This window comes from Equus przewalskii, chromosome 13, assembly GCF_037783145.1.
Source record: "Equus przewalskii isolate Varuska chromosome 13, EquPr2, whole genome shotgun sequence".
In the NCBI taxonomy this organism is placed as follows: domain Eukaryota; kingdom Metazoa; phylum Chordata; class Mammalia; order Perissodactyla; family Equidae; genus Equus; species Equus przewalskii.
Genome location: NC_091843.1, coordinates 66,466,866 through 66,487,988, shown reverse-complemented (window position 1 = coordinate 66,487,988; position 21,123 = coordinate 66,466,866). Strand labels below are relative to the sequence as shown.

Genomic DNA, 21,123 nt, shown 5'->3' with positions numbered 1-21,123 from the left:
GCTAGTCTTGACTAGATACTAGATCTTTAAATATACACCTCAGTGCTCTGCCCATAAAACATGTGGCTTTTCTTCGTTTTGGCAGGTACTGCATTTTGTCCAAACTTATTACTTATGATGCTTCTTACATGGGTACCATTTGTTTGGTTTTGTTTTACTGTATTTTGAATTCTTAATCACTGAGCAGATACTTTATTACTGTGAAAGGAGGTATAAACATCATTGACTTGATGCTGGTAGTGCAGGAGCAGATGGGTGCTGGTCTCTACAGCTTTTTGGTTTCTAAAAAATCTTCTTCCCCAGGAGAGCTGTTGGCAAAGTATAACACTCTATGATCAGGCTACTGGAACAGAAAGAAAAAAGGAAGGAAAAAGTAAATTAGCCATACACAAATCTACATATTTTTTTTCTAAAAAGGGCAAAAAACCCATCACCTTTAAATGTACGTGTTTATTATAATTAAAGAGTGTAATAAATACTTCCCTATCAGATTTAATATTATCTCTCCCACTTCATTCTTTATTATCACTTTCCCTTGCCCTCCTTGTTCACTTCTAGGTTCATAGCAGATCCGCTGAATGATCACTGCTTCCAGGGCAAAGCTGCCATCAGCCAGAGATGTGACAGTTCGCAGAGAGAGATGTTTTGGCATTCTGGGATACAGAGGGCATTAAATATGGTGTAAGACAGAGCAAGTCTTCTTTAGTTTGACCTATAAAACATAGATGCCATTGTAAAAAATAGCACTGCAAAATATCTTCCGCCTGTAGCTGTGGATGATATCAATCTTCAAGGTTTGTACTGTATTTTATCATCATATTTTTCCCTCTTCCTCTTCTTTACATTTTGAAAAGAAAACCAAGGGGATTCGCTATACTACATATCAATTTTGAAACAACTTGTCTAGCTTCAGAGGCATCTCTAAAGGGAGTGTTCTCTTTTTCGTTAGAGTATATTCTTTAACATGTTAAAGGGTCATGGGTTTTAGTCACTAGCTGGGGTGAAGAGCAAGAACTAGTCAATATTCATTTCTAGATCTGTCCCTGGGTGTTCTGCAACCCTATCTATTTGTTTCTTGTCTCTCCTTTACTTCTCCTAGTTGAGATCTTTTCTAATTAAAGTCCCTCACATCTGATACACAATCCATTAGGATATCCTATTTTCCCTACCTTCAAAATATATCCAGAATCCAGCCACTTGTTATTTCAGCTGCTGCCACCCTGGACTGAACCACCCAGATTAGAGCACAAAACAATTATATAATATACTTTCCTTGCTTATATCCTTGCCACTCCCTTCCCCCCTAGTCTATTCTTCATAAAGCAGCCAAAGTGATCCTTTTAAAATGGAAATCCAGTCATATCATTCTCAGATTTTACAGTGACTCTCCATTTGACTGCTAGCTGAAGGGTGCAAAGCAAAGTCCTTGCAGAGACCTACAGAGCCCTGCAGATCCCTTTTCCATTACCTGTCTGATCCACTCCCTCACTTGATTCAACCACATTTGCCTCCTTGTGGTTGCTTAGCTCCAGCTCTTTCATCTTCCTGGAGATATCCACAGATAGCCACTAGGCTCACTCCCTGATGGCCTATGAGTCTTGGTCAAATGTCACCTTTATGGTCTCGCATCTTACCCCACACCTCACCTCAGCAGACCTGCTCTCTATTACTGTGCTTCCCTTTTTCTTTTTTCCATGGTGATTATCACCTTCTAACATATAATATTATTAACTTATTTTGTGTGTTTATTGTCCATTTTTCTGCTAGAATGTAAGCTGCATGAGGACTGGGATCTTTGTTTTGTCAATGACATATTTTAAGCACTTAGAAATTATTTATTGAATAAATGCATGAATATTTATAAAATAAATGATTGGTGCACCCTCCTGCTGCTTCTTAACTCTTTTCTCCCTTGCCGAGTCTCACAGCCACCCTTGTCTGTAACTGGAGAGATGAACCAGGGCAGCATCAGCTCCCTTAGATGTAGCTTCCTAAACCAAATACTAAAACCGAAACTAAAAAAACTGAAACTTAACTATTTTTAAGTGATCGTAACACCCTATTTCTGTCTCTCAAAAACATCCACAAACCTTCATTATCTCTTTTGGTTTCAAAAAGGAGTTACTAAAGAAAGGGAGCCACGTTTGGTCTAGATTTAATATCCTTCTTGATGTCCATGTGACTCTAAGTGTAATACAGTTCTTCGTCAATTTATAGATGGGAGTGGGGAATGAGAGTCTCAGAACGAATGCAGAATAGTATCAGATAAGAAAATAGATCATAAGCCTCTTGTCTTAGTCCATTTGGGCTGCTATGACAGAATACTGAAGACTGGGTGGCTTATAAACAATAGAAGTTTGTTTCTCCCAGTTCTGGAGGCCGGAAAGTCTAAGATCACAGCACCAGCGGTGTCTGGTGAGAACCCATCTGATTCGTAGATGGCCGTCTTCACGTTACATCCTCGCATAGAGGAAGGGACTAGGGAGCTCCCCAGTGTCTCTTTTATAAGAACACTAATCTCATTTGTGAGGGCTCTGCCCTTATGACCTAATCATCTACCCAAGGTCTCACCTCCTAATACCATCACATTGGGGGTTAGGATTTCAACATATGAATTGGGCAGGGGACACAAAGTTTCAGGCTATAGCACCTCTCTATTCCTAGATTTAAAAATAAAATATCAGGATTAAAGGAGGAAAGTCTTTAGGAGAAAGTTTGGCATTAAACAAACAAAAATATGAAAAAAAATTGGTTTATGGCAATATTTTTCTTAAAAAACAGCCACTCTACATATCATGGCCTAGTTGAAAAGTGTTATTATTTAAGTCAATATATTAGAAGATTTTAAGTGAACTTAAATGATAACATTTGAAGACAGGATTGTCAATAAAAGAATAAAGATCTTTTGTAAATGAATGGAAAAAACATAGATCAGCAGAAAATGTAGTGAAGTATGGGTTTGATGCTAGAACAGGAAGGTGGATTAAAGGTTTTACCAAAAAGTTTTGTCAGCCTGGTGGCACAGCAGTTAAGTTCACACATTCTGCTTTGGCGGCCCATGGTTTCCCAGTTTGGATCCTGAGTGTGGCCCTGAGCACCACTTGTCAAGCCATGCTGTGGCAGGCATCCCACATATACAGTAGAGGGAGACGGGACAGGCATGGTTGTTAGCTCAGGGCCAGTCTTCCTCAGCAAAAAGAGAAAGATTTGTGGCAGATGTTAGCTCAGGGCTAATCTTCCTCAAAAGAAAAGAAGTTTTGTCAAAATTTGGCTGAAAAATTTTATCAAATGCTAATCAATGAAGGAGGGAATCCTTTAATTCGGTTTTGTCCATCAAGTTAATCACAGCGTCATATGCTAAAAAGCTGGGAGGAACAGCAGATACATTTGATTAGGGAATTAAGGTCTCAAGCATTTGAGATGAGTTGGAGCAAAATGAGTGAAATTTAATGCAATAGTGTAGACTTCTGTATTTGGTCAAAGAAGCAACTGCATAATTAAAGGATGGTAAAGCTGTATAGCATAGAAGGATCATTAGAATTCTAATAGGTACCAGATAAAAAGTCTGATGTGAACACGAACTATTTTAATGACCACTCAGGGTACAGGGACACTTCCTCAGATTTTTTTTTTATTTTCAGAAACCACAGTTTAAGAGGGCTTTGGATAAATGGAAACTCTTTCCAAGAATGTTGGCCAGAGTGGGAAATGAAAGAAGAGGAATGAATTATCTAGGAAACACACTGCCACGGCCCTGACATTGTATCTCATTTAATGCCCTCAGCTCTGCAAGTTCATTAATATCTCCACTATACAGACAATTTAGTATTGTTTGGATGAAGTGCGATAACAATAATTAACTTCTTCAAAGTCACACAGCTGTCACTTAGCAAAACCACCATTCAAACTGCTCTGTCTTGATTCTAAATCTGTATTCCATCTCATTATCTGCAAGAAGATTTAGGAGGACTTTTATAGTTGGCTTCAAATATTTTAAGATTGTCATATCAAAGACTTAAATTTTCTCTAAGAAAAACAAAAAGTAGACCAAATTTGTGTAGGCTGTTGGGAGTAGGATCTTTAGCTCAGCATAAAGAATTTTTAAACGATGCAGCTCTCTGAAGACAGAGGGCTGCCTTGTGATGGAGTGGCTTTCTGGTCTTTTAGGTGTGCCTACAGCCTAGATGATGATGGATTCTTACTATTTGCCCTTCCATCTCTGAGAGTCTACAATTAGAATTCCTACCACCTAACACCATTACCAAAAGCCACAGTGGTAGCATTATCATAATTATTTTATTTATTTGTGTTTTAGAGTAATACCTTCTAAGAGTATAATGTCATGTAGTCTACAGGGCTTTCAATACACTATGAAACAATTAAATATACTTCTGAGACCTCTTTGAGCTAGATATTATTATGTATGGTCTGTAAATGAGGGAGGAGATTCAGAGTATTTGTGGCTTGCCTGGAGTAAAATGCCTAGTAAATGATGGAATTGGGAGTTTAACCTAGGTTCTTTAAATTCCCTGCTCTTTTTACTACTGGAAATTATCAATAAAACTGTCAAAATGGACACAGTCTTGGGAAACTATTTCAACAGAACTAACTGGAGAAGAAATAGAAAATTGAAAAGGTCTATACCCGTTAAAGGGATTCAATCAGTTGTTAAAAACTTATTTACCAAAAATCCCAAAAGGCCTAAACATTTTTATAGGAAAGTTCTGTGAACAATTCCAATCTTGTACAAACTGATCTATAGACTAGAAAAATGTTTGCTTCCCAAGTCATTTTGTAAGGCTTGAATAACCTTGATGTCAAAACCAGAGAAGGGAGTATAATAAGAGAAAATTAAAAGCAAATCTCATTTATAAAATTAGATGCAAAAATCCTGAGTACAATAATGAAAACTGAATCCAGCCATGTATTTAAAACATGCATCATGACGAAATGAGTTTTATTCAGTGCGTTAGACTCAATGTCAAGAGTGGCTTGACATCAGAAAATCTATTAAGGTTGTTCTCCACATTAATAGATTAAGGGAGTAAAAAACATTATTTTCTGAATGATTTCACAGAAAGTGTTTGATATAATCCAGTGTCCTGTCGTAATAAAAACTCTTAGCAAACTAGAAATAGATGGTAGCTTTCCTAACCGGATAGAGAATGTCTACCCAAGACCCACAACAAATGTCGTCCCTGATGCTGAAACGTTAGATGTGTTCCCTTTACAGTCAGAAATGAAACGTGTCTACTCTCACTGCTTCTGTTCACCATTGTCCTAGAGGTTCTAACTAGAGCAGTAAAATAGGAAAAATAGAAATTCAAATATTATACACATATGTAAATTAAAATTAATATATATAATTTTATATGTAAAATTAATATACTTTAAAATTAGTATACTGTCTTTTCTTTGAAACAACACTGATCTAGACTATTTTTCAATGATGGTGCTTCAAAGGAAAGAAAATTAGATTACCTTTATTTGTTGTTCATGACTTTTATAAATACATTTTTTGTTTCTATTCAAAAATCTTGATATTGATGGAAACAACATGGACAAAGCAAATTCTGGAGAAAATAATGATTATCTATTTTGTCTTAGAAACTTTTTGACATCAAAATTCTTTGATTAAAATATATTGACTTGTACACAGTGAATTTTTATAATGATAATAATTTAAAGAGAAATTTTTATAAAAAAGTAGTTTAATATACTGAGTCTCGCAAACTTTCATTTTACTGGGCAGTAGTGGTATATAATTTGGGATTGGATTCAGCTACATAAAACAAATGAAAATAAGATAGAAGTTACTTTATATCACAAATGAAGGAGTTTTGGGGCTAAGGTGGTATGGCTTCTCCATATGTTCATCAGGGACACAGGCTCCCTCCGCTCACCGCTCTTCCATCTTTATGATTATAACCCCTGTCCTCATGGTCCAGGACAGCTGTTCAATCTCCAGTCATCGCATGCCCCCTTTAACCAGCAGGATAGAAAAAGGAGCAAAGAAGGACACACAAACAAAACTTTGCCACATGATCTTACCTATCTGCAGTTGAGGCAGGAGTGTGTCATCCTTTAATTGAGGAGCAATATGACAAGCTAAAAATTAGAGTTCTGGTGGTGAAGGTGGTGGGAAAGGCAACATTATAAGGCTAGTGGCCTCTGTTACAGGTGGATATCTTCACTTAACTAAGCCAGTTTAATTGTTGAAAGATGAGAATAAACATACTCTTTACTTATTTACCTTGTCCCTTTCAGTACAGGAATAGTGTGTCATTGAGCCTTTTTTAAAAAAAAAAATTTGTCATTGTGAATAGTAAACAAACAGGCATAGAAACAAGGAATAACACACATAATAAGCTTCATTAAAATTCAGTTATTTGGAGTGAAAATTGCTTAATTCTTTCAGGCAACTCATGTTAACAAATTGTATTTAGCATAATTGCTGGCTTAATACTATCTCTTTTTCCAGATTAAATATTTTTGCTTTGCATTTATTATGGCAGTTGTCCTCTGCACTTGCAATGATGGCGCACTGGTTGTTTATATATTCTAGGACTCAGAATCAAGCCTTGTTTTCTCTACCATCTCCACCTGCTCACCCTCAAACTCCTACACACACAAACACACACACACACACACACACTGTTGTTTCTCCACTTTGTAGCATAAGGATCATTATTTCTTCATTATTAAAAAAAATCAAGACTAAGTAGTTATGAAAACATGTGCAGTCTGGTTTTTCTGTCCTTTGAAGATTGTGGCACTTTTGTTGTGTGTTTAGAGAGCATTGTCAACCATTTCTCTCAGTCTGCATTTCGTAATTTTCCTGAAGGACATCAATGAACAGTTGCAAAAATATAGAGCACCCCCTAAAAGTATTTATAAATTTGATCATAATCAAAATCTCACTGGGATTGTTTTTTTGAACTTGAAAATATAGATTCATTAATTTGTCTTGAAAAATAAGCTGGAGATAATAGTAGCCAACAAAATATTACAGATAAGTCATGAGGAACTTAAATTGTTAGATGTCAAAAGGTACTCATTATAAAGTTAAAACCTGACCAAAACAAAAATATGGATAGTTAAATCAATGAAACAGAATAAACATCTGGAAAATATGCTTACATATATCTGGGTACATAGCCTGTGTCAAGACTGTCTAGATAGAATTTAATATGGCCATACACAAAATTGGGTAATTATTTGTGAAAAATAAAAGTTGATTCTTATTGCATGCCATACACAAAAATATATTTTCGATGGATTCAAAGGTTACTGACAAAAATGAGACCATGATGCAACTCATCTCAGGATGGGGGAGGGAATTAAAAATGAGTAAAAACACACACAAGAAAATATTGATCATTTGATTTCACAAGATACAACCTAAATTTATGAATATGTTTATCCATATATATATAAATGCATAGAAAAGAGACTGAAGAATGCATGTAAAATTAGTAGAAGTTACTTTAAGAAAATGGGATTGATATGGGGTGTTGTGTGAGGTGATCTTTCATAATTTATTTCAAGTATTGCTATGTTGTTTTAAGTCTTAAACAACAACAGTGTAATGGATTAATGTATTACTTACTGAATCAAAACAATTAGGAATGTAAGAAAAAGCAAACAATTAAATCACAGGCTTTACTGAATGTCTTTAATGAGTCAGACTTTGAGCCAGACATAACTTCTCCATGGGTATGCACAGTGATATTAGGATTTAGGTAATTTGCCAGAACTTGGAAGCATTCTTATTCTACCGTCAGGGACTATTCTAAGGGAGGAGAAAGAAGAAAAATGCATCAACGTGATCCTAAGGAACAAGTCCGTACAAGGCCAGATGAAGAGAAGGAGTCTTGCAGCTTGGTCAGTGGCAAGGTTATACAGTGTCCTACCTTCAGGCCTGATGTTTTAAAGAAACCACTACCACCTGAGGGCTTGCTGACCCATGAGCAGGTGTACCACCAAATGTGACCTAACACATGATAAAACAATTTAATGTTTCTAGAATGGTGGTTTCTTACATTTGATATGTACATTTAGTGTAATAACTCGATTTTTTTCCTCCTTGCAAAGTTACTACTAAGTAGGGGGTGCATCTCAAAACTGATGGTTGAAAGAAATAGACATTCAAAGGCAAAAAAAAATCCAAAAAAACCCTTCAACCTAGATCTCACAGCTTATGCAAAAACGATCTCAAAATGGATCACAGAGTTAAATGTCAAACATAAAACTATAAAACTTTTAGAAAAAAATGTTGGAGAAAATCTTCAGGACCTAAGTCTAGGTGAAAAGTTCTTAGACTTGACACTAGAAGCACAATCCATAAAAGGAAAAATGGATGAATTGGACCTCATTAAAACGAAAAACTTTTGCTCTGCGGACGATGCTGTGAAGAGAATATAAAGACAAGCTACAGACTGGAAGAAAATATTTGCAAACCACATTTCTGACAAAGGCCTTGTATCCAGAATATATAACAAGCTCTCAAAATTCAATGGTAAAAAAACAAGCAGTCCAATTAGAAAATGGACAAAAGGCATGAAGAGATACTTTACTGAAAAAGATGACAAATAAGCACATGAAAAGATGCTCAACATCATTACCCATTAGGGAAATGCAAATTAAAAGCACAATGAGATATCATTACATACCTATTATACGGGCTGAAATTTGGCAAGAATGTAGAGAACTAGATCCCTCATACATTGCTACTGGGAATCTAAGATGGCACAGCCACTCTGGAAAAGAGTATGATGGTTTCTCACAAGATGACCATATGACCCAGCAAGTGCATTCTTGAGCATTTATCCCAGACAAATGGAAATTCATGTTTACACAAAAGCCTGTACATGCCTGTTCACAGCAGCATTTCTTGTAGAAGACAAAAACTGGAAACAACCCAAATGTCCTTCAAAAGGTGAATAAACAAACTGCGGTGTATCTATACCATGAAATAAGATTCAGCAGTAAAAACGAATGAATTATTGATACGCGGAAGAACTTGGATGGATCTCAAGGGAATTATACAAAGTGAAAAAGCCAATCTCAGAATCACTATATGATTCTGTTTATATAACATTCTTGAAATGACAAACTTGTAAGAGATGGAGAACAGATTTCCTCGTCGTGCTATTGCACTAAATATACCATTGGGGGAAATTGGTGAAGGGTATGTGGGATCTCTCTGTATTATTTCTTCCAACTGCATGTGAGTCTACAAAGATCTAAAAAAAACCCCCAAAACCAAAACAAACAAACAAAACCCTAATGGTCCCTTCAACTCAAGGGAAAAGAGAGAAAAGACTCAATAGTATGGTTAAGTAACTTGCCCGGGGCCCCACAGCATATGAGTAGCAGAGCTTAGATTTGAACTCAGATCTCTCTGACTTTAAAGTTTATGTTTTCATAGCATATGTCACCTTCTTAGAGTGTCCCACTCAAGGCAAATGGCAGTAGTTTTTACATACAGGCCTTGGAAGCCATTTCTCTGGACTAGCAAAGAAAATGAGATCAGATCTCAGGTGTAGTCAGACTCTCCTCAGCTATGTTTTCCAGAAATATTTGGCAGTGCTTCTCAAACATCACAAGATCACCTGGGGATCTTGATAAAATGCAGATTCTAATTCAGTTATTCTTGCATGGGGCCTGAGACTGTCTTTTTCTAATAAGCTCACAGGTGATGCTCAAGCTTCAATGGGTGGACCACTCACTGAGCAGCAAGGATAAAAAGAAGTACTATCATAGCTGTTTGTAACTAAGGGGATGTAAAGAATGGCTTCCAACACACAGCCTTCCAGATGTGGTTAGGATGCTGCACTCCAGTGGTACCAGGAATGACGGAGGAAGCAAACTGTTATCAGCTGCAGTTTAAGCATGGGGATCCATCCATAAATGAAGACAGCTGACAGGCATTTTAAGTGTGGAAAGAGAAAAATTCAAGAGTCAAAGCTTAATGTTAAAGTGGTGTTTTGTGGTCAGTTGCAGTAGTAACAGCTGTGTGTTGTAAATGTAATGTCTACTTTCTACATTCTTGTGTAAGAGAAATTACTGATAAGGTAGGAAGTTTATTGTATCCACAGCCTAGATTGTCATCCAACCTGACAGCTCCATTTCCATCCATTTAAGTATTTGGGGATTTGGTTTGTCCTCTTATCGAAACTAATTAAGATCAGAACATCCATAGCTTGCATTTGTTCAGGGGTACGCTTGTTTTCCTTTTGTATTACCGAATAACACAAAAACATCGTGCCAGAGTTTTAGATGCCCTTCTTTCAAAGTCGGTCTTTAATTATTAATGCTTTTATCAGGCTTTATGAAAGGTGCCATGTTTCCTAAAGGAACTAAAGCTTGATATGTCTTCATGTTATGATGGGAAATTAATAAATGAGTATGAGAAGTGGGGAAATGAAGTGTGAAATTGTGCGATATTTCAAAGTGTGAGCTTCTTTTGTGATCTATATTTTATCATGAACTAGGTCACATTTGGTAGTGCATTTGCGTATGGATCAGCAAGCCCTTAGGCGGTAGTGGTTTCTTTAAAACATCGGGCCTCAAGGGTGGAATGCTGTACGACTGTACCACTGGCCAAGCTACAAGACTCTTTCATTTCACGGGGTGTTGTGCTGACTTGCTTCTTAGCACCAGGTTGATGCTTTTTTTCCTTTTCCTCCTCCCTTAGAATAGCCTCTGTTGGTGGAAATCATAATGACACATAAAGCTACCCTTCAGACACTCACTTTCTCTCTGGGGTCCTGCCTCCGGTCTTGCCCTCAGCCTTCTCCGCTTCAGCCTCCACATCACAACCAGAGTGATCCTCTACGACATGCTTCTGATCCCATCACCTACAAGATAAAGACGAAATACCTAGGCATGGATCACATGGTCCTTTGTGCATTGGCGCCTGTGCTTGTCTCCAGCCTTATTTCCTGCTCCTCCCTCCTTCCAGTGTCCTCACTCTGGTTGTACTTAACTACTCTTAGTTAGAACTCAACTTGCTCTCTTCTGCCTCAGAGATGACCTATAGGCTGTTCCCTCTATTTGGGATACTTTTTCTCCACTGGCCACCTGGTGAACACCTGGTGTTTAGCTCAGAAATCACTTCCTCCGTGAGGCTACCTGTCTTAGTCAAGGCTGTTCAGTTTCAAGGAATAGAACCCACTCAAATTATCACAAATAAAAGTGTTTATATAAATGAAAGAGCAAGCCACTTCATGGACATACCTGAATAGGGCAGGAAATGTGCTAGGACTTTGGAGATAGAAGAGGACAGTCAGGAACCAAGGTTACACACACGGTGTTGCCTGGTTTCTATCACTTCTCTGTGTCTGCCCCATTCTTCTCTTTTGATTTGCAAAGTGGTGTTCTGGCTTCTCTGCTCTTTTCTCACTTCAGCTTGCCCATGGCTTCACTTTGGCTTACCCTGATGTCAATTTGGCCCTGATTCCACATGAATTTTCAACTCAACTAACATCTCATTTTCCCAATTTCAAATTCCCAGGGAGAGATATTTGGACTGGCTCAGTGAAGGCATGTGGCCAGTTAGCTACAGCTTGGGGAGTGGGGCCACAGCGTACATGGGGCACAGCTTTCAAGACTGAAAGGATGTATTTGGTGCTCCTGCTCTAATTCCACCTCTCAGAGGTAGATGATTCTTCCTCTTTCTCCCAAGTCCTGCTATACTGAGCTTCTAAACACACAGTTTTAATCACCCTTCGCTCAAAGGGTATAAGGTACTCAGATTTTAGAGCCCAGCATCTCACTTCATATTAAGAAACTCTTCTCCAAATTCTGGGGTTGTTTTCCCCTCTCCAAGTTTCCTTGCCAACTAAGAGGAGCAAGTTCACTGTTTTTTGACTGGGCATGCTGTCACTGGGATTATTATAAGATCTTTTTGTTTGTTTGTTTGGTGCTTAGGACTCAACCGTTTGTTTATTGAGGAAGAAAAAATTACAATAAAATTCAAAAGAAAATTAGATTTTTTTATCCCTCGTGCTGTGAAAATTTATCTACTTGAGTGAGCTAAAGATAGTAAAATTACATTTAGGTTAATATCATTCCGCTCTCTAAACTACTTCCAAAGACTATTCCAGTGAGAGTGCTTTAGATGATAAGGGGCAAAATTTTTCTAGGAAAACTTATTTAACTGGAAATACCTTAAAGAAACTCAATTAAAGCTGAAATCGGTCAGAGAATTATGGAGTTTTCTCTTTAAATATATACCACATCCTACAAATCCTTCCACAATGCCCTATTTTGAGAATTTATCTTACAGAACACCAGTTCTGTAATAGGGAGAATAAGAAATGGTGAAGATTTGATTGATTATCGCCAATGAAAAATACTGTTTTTTTAGGGGCTGGTTCCAAATAGCCTATGTGATCCTTTTAACCTCTTGCTTCCTGCTGGGATTTGCTGAATATATAGAATGATTTCCCACTGTGAGTGTCAGAAGGAGGATATGCCTGAATAGAAGAAGGACTGGGTAGATTCTTTTAAATTATCAAATATGTTCTCTTTCTCTCTCTCTGTTGCCTTCCTTTTCTCCCCCCTTTTTTTTCCTTTAACCAGGAGCCATAGAATCTGTGCTTTACTTTTCCCATCTATAAGAAGAGGACACAATGGCGCCGGTCTGGTGGAGCAGCGGTTAAGTGCACACGGTCCTCTTTGGTGGCCTGGGGTTTGCGGGTTCGGATCCTGGGTGCAGACATGGCACCACTTGGCACGCCATGCTGCAGTAGGCGTCCCACATATAAAGTGGAGGAGGATGGGCACGGATGTTAGCTCAGGGCTAATCTTCCTCCAAAAAAAGAAAAAAAAAGGAAGAGGACACTGATACTTGTTATGCTTGCTTCTTGATTATTTTGGGGAATCATGTGAATGTACCTTATAAACTTTTGCGTTTTAGAAGGATTAGACACTATCGGGGCCTGGGATGTGAGGGGAACAGAGATGTCTAACCTGTGGCTCCTGCCCTGAAGGGTTAGCAGTTAACTTGGGAGTCAGGCAAATTTAGGCTTCTCGCCTGAACATTCTGAGTCAAAAGATTTAGAGTAGGGCCTGCTACTTTTTTAACCCCCCCATTCCCCGATTATTATTATTATTGGGCCAGTTTGGGAAATAGTGACAAATGATTTCACTCTCATTTTCTTCGTTCCCTAAATGGGGGATAAAATAAAGTGCTCACCCAATAGATCATGAGAAAGTACAAATAAAGTCACATTCCTAAAAGCACCCCTGAGGTGCTTGGAACATGATAGCTGTTTAATAAATGGTAGTTCCCCTTCCTTTCAATAAAATGAAGAAAGAATTGATCAGAACCCTAAGGGAAGAACAAATAAAGTGTCCTGGTAATTCCGAACAGTAGGAGGAAGAGCTTCCTTCCATTTGGGAAGGAGAGGAGAGGAGAGTTCCTTGTGGTGCGGGCCTCTCATTGTGAGAGGTGATGTGTGCGGTGGTTTCATGGGCAGGCTCTGGCATCTTACAGATCTGGGTCCTACAAGACTTGGTTTCAAGTCCTGGCTTTTCCATTAATAGCTGAAAAAACTAGAACATGTGCTTAGCCTCGTATGCATCAGTTTTCCCACTTATCTCATAAGCTAATAATAAAACCTAGCTCATAGGATTGTCACGAGGCAATAAAGCCCTGATTTATTCATTCATTTATTCAAGAAATATTTTTGAGCTCCTGTTATTTGTCAGGCATTATTCTGGATGCTAGTGATGTGGCAGTGAACGAAGAAGTGGCAGAACATCACCGTATAGTCATTGCTCAAGGAACGAGAGCATTATCGTGCTGCAATAAAAAGTCTGCCAGCCGTGTTGTATGACTTATATGTTATTACCATGATAGAGATATAAATTACTAGAGTGTTAATTGTTTGACTGGAACCACAGAATCAAAATCTTAGGCCTTAGCTGGAAGGGGCCCCAGAGATCCAATGGCATATTGTTGATGTTGCCCATTATATACACATCTGGTAGCTGTTGATGCATGGTGTGCCACTGTTTAATTTTCTAGAAATGGTGATTGACTGATCAGTGTCTGATCTAGGCACATGCTCCTATTAAATCCCTTTTGTGAGCCAGGGCTCATGTTCCGAAGCACTTGGTGGTGGTGAAGTCATTGACCATGGACACAATAAACTTAACAGGTCTACACTATGTGCAATATGTATTTTGAAGGCGGGGCATTGACAAGGAAGGGGAAAGAAAGGGGAGGAGTAAGGATTTAACTTCATTATCATCAGGCAGGTAATTGAATTAGTCAGTCACAGTTGGCCAACAACCAGTTCATTACTATCAAGATTAACATTTTAGTAGATTATTGTACTGACCGTTTTGTTTCTAGTCTATTGCTTATTTATTTTGCCAAGGACCTTCTTTGTATACATGGCATTGGTAGTGCATCAAAACTATGTGTAAGGATTTTGGCAAAGTACCAAAAAGCCAGTTACTCCTTGTTGAAGTGTTGTGATAACAGAAATAGTCAAGAAAACTAGGCCTAGAAATAGCTAACAGCAGGAACTTTAAGATGGTAGGAAGAGGGGCCAGCCCTGTGGCTGAATGGTCAAGTTCACCCGCTCCATTTCGGCAGCCTGGCATTTCACCAGTTTGGATCCTGGGAAGGGCCATGGCACTGATCATCAAGCCATGCTGAGGTGGTGTCCCACATAGCACAACCAGAGGCACTCGCAACTAGAATACACAACTATGTACTGGGGGGCTTTGGGGAGAAGAAGAAGAAGAAGGAAAAAAAGAAGATTGCCAACAGATGTTAGCTCAGCTGCCAATCTTTAAAAAAAAAAGATGGTAGGAAGAGAGAGGCCTCGATTACATTTGGGAGGCATTGTTCATAAGCACAAATGTGTGATGTCTTCACAGATTCCCAAAGCTGAGAATTAGCACTGTAAACTTTTGTGGAAATTAGTGCTGTTTGTGCAATTTATTGATGGTATAGATGCTACCCTAAAGAAATTTAGCACTTTTATGAATGAGAATTCTCTTTTTGGTTCTATTTTTAGTCATTTAGTTTAAGAAATAGTTTTCTTTACCTTAAAATAGTTTCAGTTTTGGATAGAAATTTGAACACATTTTTATCATATAAAAGTCATTAATGTACACACCATTTTCCAGAAAAAATATTATTGCCTTCAGAGTAGACATATGTAAATTAGCTTCTAATTAGCAAGTCATTTGTCAGTTGTCTGTCCCTTTGGTATTTATCAGCTATCATAACATATATTTGGATTTGTATTGATTTGTTTTTAACATTTTAGCTGATTAGACAAATACTGAAATTTACCTTATTGTCATTCAGCTAATAGAATGGTTTCCTGCCTTCAGGGAACAAAAATATTGTATGGAAAATGAATAAAGGTGTGCAAAATAAATGGTGAGTTCTCTGTAATTCTGCAAGGTGGTGCACTTTCTCACATCTCGTGTTCCTTTTGGTCCATATAAAGTCTCTACTCTTGCCATGTGCCAGGAGATGACCCTAAAGGCTTTACTCATCCTTGACTATACCGTGGTCTGGACTAAGTAGGGGCCAGGAAGAACTGAAGTGCATACACTATGTACTCACGAGGCCTTCTCTTGTCTTCTTCCTGTGTTTCAGTCTCACCCATTGATTTCATGAGATTTCGGTGTATCATTATTGAAGAGGGTGGGGGCGGGGAACTGGAACTAGAAGACTATCTAGTTATGTTGTCCGGTTTTCCTCACACATCAAAATCCCGCCTATGCCCTCATGGTAGCCTCTGAGCTTTTTCTCTTCATCCAGATAGCACATTTAGAAACAGAACACAGAATCTTAGGTTAGTGGAATGGTTCTTCGGTGCACCCTCTGTTGCAGACCAGCCTAGATGTGGTTGGCCAAAGACAGTGAAGACCCAAGGAAGGAAGGCCAAGGAGGGAGAAGTTCATGGGAATAAGAGACTTTGGTTTCACATGGCCCTGAGGAGGTCCTGTTGGTTTGGGGATCTTACCAGTAGGACAGATTATTATGCATCAAATTTAAGATGATGTTCAGACTTCTGCAAGAACCAGGAATGCCCTACCTGTTGCAGAGCGATCAAAACTCCTAGATTTTCAAAATTGTTCTTCACTTCACCTACATCAGACAATACATATTCCAAGGCCTTACTCAAAGCTACTAAATCTGAATCAGTAAATGTAGACCCTGGACTCTGCATTTTTAAGCTCCTGGGTGATTCTAGAATTTGAAAAGCGTTGTTTTCTGGGGTTGCAGGAATCAAGCTCAGATTGAGGAAGACCCAGAGGTGACCTGAATCCCAAAGACTTTCTGCTGGAAACAGCTTCCTGGCTATGCCTCTGACCTGATCCATCTAGACCTGAGCAGATAAGCTTCAGTGAGAACAGCGTTGACCCGGAGAGTAGAAGTTCTTAACTCGGAGAACTTTTTAAAATTACGCATACCCTTGCCCATCCCCAGAGGTGCTGACTGAGTAGGTCGGGACTTAAGCATTGATATATATTTTTTTAAACTCCACAGATCCTACAGTCAGTCAGAGGATTCTTGGGCCAGACAAGCTTATGACTTTACTTATCTAGTCTAATTTTCTTCAGAAACAAGCTCCAAGATAGTCCCATCTTCTACTTCTCTTTTTGACCTTTCAGAAATGCTTTGGAGTAGCTCAGCAGGTGGACACAGAGCAGACTTTGATACTGCAAGTTGGTGCAAGATTGGACTTTTTGGAGCAGTAATAGATGTAAAGTAGTAGATGTAGAAGCTTTTCATGAATATCGTTCTCCAGAATCCTTATGAAGTAAGGAAGACAAGAATAACTTTTGTTGTTCTCCTTTCAATACTTATAATTAGAGTGAGTGCTGGAAAGTTCTTTGGCAGAGCAAGCTTGCATAGACTTGAATTAGCTGGCTTCAAGGGCAAATTCAGAAATATTTCTTGACCATTAGTGAATCCACAGTTATGAGATACTTGGGTCTATTTCTGTTGCTAAATCTGAAGAGGTTTGAATAATCTACCTCTTTACTTCTCTTCCATTAAGCTGTAATTTCATCAAAATATAGTCTAATTCTAGGTAGCGGGGACTCCCATCCCAATCCTGAACAAATAGCTAAAGCACACGTATTTTAAATCTCTCAATATTCCCACAGTTTCAGTGGAATTAGATAAGCAACAAAAAAATTAGGAGGAAGTGTACGGAAATTTTTTGCCATGGATTAAGTGCTTTTTGTTTATGCCTCATTTATTGAAAACGTTTGTTTTATTTTGAAATATCCAGGTACTCCTTTATACCTAGGTTGACAAAATTAAACAGAAACTAGCCTTTTTCCATTAAAAGAGGCAGTGTGTATGCCAAGGTCATCGAGTAGTGGAGGTTTGGTGATATTTTAGCCACAAAAACTGCCTTGAAATACCAACAACAACAAATATAATTGCTGCTTCATTCTACAACTGTCTTACTATTTAAAGTTAAACACTTAGCTGTCTTCCTGAGAAAGACAAATATTGAATATTTTGTTTTAAGCTTTTATTGGTTATCAAGAAGTGTTTCCTCATACTTTCTGATTTCTTTTGACTTATGACATGAAAAAGTAAGTGCCATTCAATTGAATTTTTAAAATTCTACCTCACCGAGTCATATTTTTGTCCTGTAATTATTGTTTGAGCCCTTAAACACAGTGTCTTACCTAGAAATACTGAAACTGTGTCATAAATTTCAGGGTGTATAGTTTGAAAATGGCTATCAGGTAATCTAACTATAATAAAAAAGGAAAAACTACCAATTGATTCCACAGTACAAACTACAGAGAGTAAGAGTCAGCATAATCCTGTTGGTTTATACAGATGCACAGAGTCCACAAGAGCAAGCAGTGATTCTGGTGGTTTGTGTGTCCTGGGCACTTGTCAGAATGTGGGACAAGAAAGGGACACACTGAAGGAGTGGATTTTCCCTTTCATGAGAGTGGCCTTGGTGAAAGTCTGTGAAGCGCTGATCCCTCACTGCCTCTGACATAGATCCTCTGCCAACATACCGCCCTTGTTCACCCCTTACCTGGAGCTCCTGCTGGAAGGTCTAATGCAAATCTCAGCTGCCGCATGGAGACTTATGAAATCGTCCTAGCCCTCAGGGATCTCCCATTCTCTCAATGCTTTGGTGCTTATTAGTTTTGATATACAGCATGCAGTGTATGCTCCCCTGGTTATTACTTTTCTTTTTAGTTATGTAATTAATGGATAGTTCAGTGGTATATTTCTTGTCTCTTATCCAGAAGGCCAACAAAATGCTTTTCTTAGAAAGACTTTCAGTTGGAATCAAAGAAGCACTGGACTAATAGACAGGAGATATTTGATCCCTGGTGCTGCTCTGAACTTCGAGGAGGAACGCTGAGCAGAGCACTTAACCTACCTTTGTTTCTTTCCTCAGCTATTAGATCAGGGAATTGAACTAGATAATCTTCAGATAATCTACTTTAAAGTTGTATTTCTGGGACTTCAGGTTCCATGCAGCAGACTGAGTACGTGACTTTTATCTCCTTTACCTCCCCAAATCCCTCTAAAAAGGATTGAAAAGGAATTTAAAAAGTTACAAACCTGCAAAGATAAAGAGAATAGGAGAGATTCCACTGTAAGTAAGAGATTAATACATATTTGGAAAGTGGAAAGAAGAGGACTGATAACAGACTTGGGATAGAAGGAGCTGTTTCAACTAAGTGCCTTCGAGAAGCAGCCTATGAGTAGCACTCTGATCGGCCTCAAAGATCACATGAGAGATTCAAGCCTTGGTGGTACTAGTACCATGGAAAGTAAGGATGCTCTAGGGGACTAAAACGTATTAATGTGAGTCTGCAACCACCTCCTCTCCCTGCCCTGCTTCCAGAACACTGGCAGCATATTTCACCCTTTCAGGAGATGAGCAGATTCTTCTTGAGAATTGAAAATCTGCTTCGGGTGTAAGGGGAAATTAGGAGATGTCTGATTGGAAAGGGAGAATTCGAAAAGAAAAAAAGAAAAAGGAACTCAGCTGGAACAAACAGTGTAGAACGCAATAGAGAATAGAAAAAGCTGAAACTAGGAAATAGAAAAAATTGAAAGGTAAAGTTGAGGAAATCTCTAAGAAAGCATGAAAACAAAACAGAGAGGCAACAGAAAGGAATGGTAGGAAAGTTTGAGGCTCATTCCAGCAGCTCCAACATCCAAATATGACGATTTCTAAAAAAGATACAGAGAGTTGGAGAAAAAAAATGATCAAAGAAATACACAAGATTATTAGTCAATAGAGTAGTTCATAAGTCTTCAGTTAAAATGACCTAGCAAGATGAATGAGACACGCTCAGGAGAACGAATGAGGAAAGAGTCATATTAAGGCACATTGCTAAAAGTTCAGAACAGGAAGCTAAAGAGAAAATTTTAAAACCTTCCAGAGTGGGGGTGGGGGAAGAGAAAGATTGAGAGAGATCACAGATAAATTATGAAAAATCAGAATTGTACCTGACTTCTCAAAAACAGGGTTATGGGAAAGAAGATAGAGTAATACCCTTAAAATTCTTAGAAGAAAGGATTGTCATCTTGTAAATCTATGTTCAGCCAAACACAATGAAGGATGAAGCTAAAATAAAGATTTTCCAAACATGGTTCAGGAACCATGTTGTAGTTCCTGAACTCTAGTGAAAATAAAAAAGGATACAAGAAAGGTAACAATCATAGGACAGTTACTTGGCTCAGTAGAGAACAATATTTATATAGCATGAACAATTTAAATATTGATTTTATTAAAAATTATGATATGTCTATTGAAAAGCTGGTGGAAGGGGAAGGGAGGTTTGAGACTTAAATCTTCATCTGCCAAAGTAAGAAGTCAATAGATAATGAATAGAACTGTGGATCGGTAAATCAGAACATCAACACATTTGGAAAAATGAAGGAAAATACCAGAATATGCTAAGAGTGGCCAGGAGTTGCATCTGAGGAGCAGGTCTTGGGGTAGTTGGTCAGAGGACTGCTGTTTTCATCGTAGGATTTTAGTACTGTTTCACTTTTAACTATGTGTATATACTACTTTGATTTTGAAAATCATTTTAAAAAGTTTATTTCCTCTTTCTAAACCTTGATATATATCCAAATTTGATACATATAATTTTTCTCAAATTTTGCTCTGATACCCTGGAGAACCATGTGATGTATTTCTTTGTATCTCTTGTTCCCATTCGTTTGCTTAACATTTATTGAGTATGTCAGTGTTAGAACGGGTAGGAGGAAGCTCCAGTCTCACTGGATTAAAAAAAAAAGAAGAGCTTTTTTCTAACTGGAGATGAGTCTGAGGCCTTAGCAATCATAGTGCACTGGGTCGGATGAAGCACAGAAGTGTGTCTTGAAATTCACACCCTTTCTTCTTTGTAATTCATATAAATTTTATCATAACCCCCATCCTGCTGGGTAGTTGCAAAGTACTTAAATTTGCCCATTAGAGTTAGAGATTCTTCTGCTTTAACATTCTCTTTTCAAGTAACTTTTGGGTAATTTCTAAATTCAAGTCCCTATCGGGGGACTGCTCCTTTTCTTGCCCTCTACCTTCCTCAGGGAGTGTCTGAGCTCAGGCTGATGAAGCAGCCCCCCTCTGAGCATCTCCGGTCACTGAGTAGAAGGGGTCGGGGTATTTCTGTAGGGAACAGAGAAGGAAAAGAGGGAAAAAGTGCAGTGAATTACGGCAAAGGCTTTGAAATCTTCGGCTTGGATTGACACAGTTCACTTCTGTTCCCCTTTCATTGGTTAAAGGAACTCACATTTCCAATATGTGGACAGTACTTGCAACTTCCCTACCCAGCTGGGACACTAGTTACCTAGTTGTGGGAAACTGAGGTGTGTCTCCTTTACAGCAGATATAGTGCCCTCCAGAAATCAGACTCTTGGGAAATTTTGATATGAAGAATAGAGAAAAAAGAAATGTAGAGGTAGAAAGAAGAGCAGCAGCAGCCATTGACTACCGTTAAGTCTTGGGTTCAAATAAATTTAATTTGTGAGGCAAATATGAAGAAACAGGAAACTCAAATTAGCAAGTTCCATTAAAGGAAGGGAAAAAGAAGAGTAATGTGCTGATTGGGTTGGCATGGAGCAGTAGGAAT

At 38.3% G+C, this 21,123-nt stretch overlaps 1 protein-coding gene across 1 annotated transcript in view; it reads left to right on the top strand.

Moving 5' to 3' along the window:
- The window catches only part of PAM (peptidylglycine alpha-amidating monooxygenase), a 203,200-nt gene that overhangs the window by 21,052 nt on the left and 161,025 nt on the right, over positions 1–21,123 (top strand). The window contains 1 exon segment of the mRNA XM_008527663.2: positions 559–794. The gene's annotated coding sequence lies outside the window, so the exon portion shown is untranslated.